Source organism: Haliotis rufescens, unplaced genomic scaffold (assembly GCF_023055435.1).
Source record: "Haliotis rufescens isolate VD_foot unplaced genomic scaffold, xgHalRufe1.0.p SCAF_7, whole genome shotgun sequence".
Lineage (NCBI taxonomy): Eukaryota > Metazoa > Mollusca > Gastropoda > Lepetellida > Haliotidae > Haliotis > Haliotis rufescens.
In genome coordinates, this window is record NW_025964361.1 from 20,724,384 (window position 1) to 20,727,267 (window position 2,884).

The window sequence follows — 2,884 nt, forward strand, 5'->3', positions numbered from 1 at the left end:
ATGTTTTATTCATACAGAATGGTGATTAATATAATAGGCAAAAATAGCCACAAAACAGAACATTTGCAAAGGACCAACAAAGTCCAGTTAAAGATATGGTCCTTATTAAATACTATTCAACATTTGCTAAGATAAAAGATACAGAAGTAAATATACACCTGGCACACCTTATTAAGTTTCATATATCCAGAACTCCGATGTGTCTTTCGGAAATATTTACATGTATATTGCATGAGCTTCGTTTTGATAATGACTTAATGTACGACTGCCATACCTGATACATTGCTGCATGTGTCTTCAAATATACTCTGCAAAAAAAGAAATGCAAAAGTGATTTTAGATGTATATTTAAAATATCATATAATTAATCAACAATTGTTCAAAATTGGCACACATGGAACAGTAGATTTTAAGGTGAAGGTCACATGTTCTCAATATCTTGTATGACCACCATTAGAGTCCAAGACTGACTGGCACTGGCCTGGAGAATGTTCGCCCACTCTGCCTGCAGTGCTTGTGCCAACCGTCCGAGATTCTGTTGTTGCTGATGTGCTCACACTCCTTCATCCAGTGCATCCAATAAATGTTTGATTGGATTTAAATCTGGAGACCTGGAGGGCCATGGCAGGACCTGGATGTTGCGAAGCATAAAACGTATGTCATCAACGCATCTTCTGCATTTGTGGTCATACTCTGTGACTTTGACACCATTGACGTAGCAGACGATGCAGGTACATGTATGTCAAAATGACACATCGAACTGGTCGTCTGATTAGCCGGAATACCTTCAGTGCAAAACGTCTCTTCATCGTCTGGGTTGATACCCTACTTAATCCTGGTATTGCTGTAGTTGTAGACTTGCTGAAAGACTTGCAGAAAGATTGTGATGGCATACAAATGAAAACCCAACGTTTGTATGGCCTAACAAGTGATGTTGCAAGTGCATACCATGTTGGTGTGTTTCGGCGCCAGGCTCTCATGTGGTTGTGTTTTTCGGGATTTTCACCAAATCTCTGCAGTACCTCATTCTTTCCACACAAACCAATCCCAATCCATGAATGACCAATTCATGTTTGGGATTCAATTTTATTGATGTCTGCAACACTCTTTCGGGTATTTTACATACAATTTAACTACTGCATTTCTTTTTTTTTGGCAGAGTATAGTTGAAAGTATCAAGTCATTATCATATACAGAGGGGCAGTTGCGAAGCTAGTCCAACTATTTCCATCGAACAATTACAAAACATTTCATTAGATGATCCGATTTCTACTTTCGTTTTTCATTATGAATGTTATTTTGTACACATCAAGCACATGTGTCTCATCAGAAAATATATGCAAGATATTTCCCATAAAGGTTATTTTATATGGCAATCCACAGTATAGGAGGGGCGGTCGGGGAGCCTAGTGTTAAAGCATTCGCTTGTCACGCCGAAGACCAAGGTTCGATTCCCGTCGAGGGTACACTGTGTGAAACCAACTTCTGGTGATATTGCTGGAATATTGCTAAAAGCGCGTAAAACTCACTCACTCACTCACTCACTCACAGTATATAGTAAGTTATTACTTAAAGTATCTTAAAGTTATTACAGGTGTATTTTAATACAGTTTGCACATCGTTTTTTTAATTTAGATCTATACCTCAATGAACCGAACAAATACAATCAAACCTTAAATAAAAATCATGTATACGTAGTGATATCATTAAATCAACTGACGTTATTAATTTATTAAGGTAATAAATATTATAATAATAATCAGTTATCGAATCCATAATTGATTAATTATTAATTATGTCAGTTATTATAATGTTATTTCATGATATCAGCACCTATATATCATTAATACATGTCACGATGCCATTCGAATAATTACTAGCCTACGCAAATATTTTGGTAATAAATACGAAAACGGCTTGCCATATTATGACATTAGCGAAGGTACCAGTGACAATCAAACATTCAAACATGACTTCTAATAGGGAAGATATCAGTATAACGAGGTTTTCGTTTTTGGTCCCGAGACAAATAGCTCGGCCTGGGCCTATCACTACGTTTTGCAGGGGGGCTGCGGATATGGAAGACTCTACCACGATAACTCGCTGGTCGGCAGTGATGTACTAGCTATCGAAATAAGCTGCCCCTGACCAACAAAATGAAAAAGTCATATCACAAATATCAATTTTGATATCAAGGACTTACATCTATGTTTAGATAGTCTGCCGCAAATTCCAAATGTATTGATTCATTCAAGTTGAATCGGTAGCGGGCAGAGTCTAGGCTAATAAGCTTCCAGGAGGGCACTCGCAGTCTGCAATGGTAGAAAACGAGTTCCGGCACGATCCTCGACGCATATTATCAAAGACGAACAAAAAACGCTAAAATTGGAATGGTTCCCACAATTTAATCTCAAGTTTATCTTTAAATAAACAAAATTGTCACTGTCGATATGAGTGGTTCCGTGGTGTAGTGGTTATCACGTCTGCTTAACACGCAGAAGGTCACGAGTTCGAGCCTCGTCGGAACCTCGTTTTGGTTGCCAATTTAAAAAAAAAATGTATTCTTTTGGCCAGAATTCTTATAAAAAATGTTGTTTTCAAACCATTTAAAACATATCATATAGCATTAATATTGTTAATGTTTAGCTGACTAAGTAGTTTAAGCCTCGAGATGGACATTTACACCTGCACTGCCTTATAAGCGCACATAAAATCCACACGAAACCGCCGGTTTAGAAACCCCTGTTCACGTCAAACAGCGCTAGCTCACGCTTCGTTGTTCCTTTGGAAAACAGAAACTCCTTATGTTATGAACCTGCAAATGTTTTAACCTGCTTTCTCAAAAAAAGTTACCAGGTCACAAAATGGATGAGCGTTATGACCG

The 2,884-nt window shown here is 37.7% G+C and overlaps 1 non-coding gene across 1 annotated transcript; it reads left to right on the top strand.

The window, feature by feature from the left end:
- Positions 1-2,456: 2,456 nt before the first annotated feature.
- On the top strand, positions 2,457-2,529 carry Trnav-aac. Its single transcript has one exon. It is a non-coding gene; the product is annotated as a tRNA-Val (tRNA).
- The last annotated feature ends 355 nt before the right edge of the window (positions 2,530-2,884 follow it).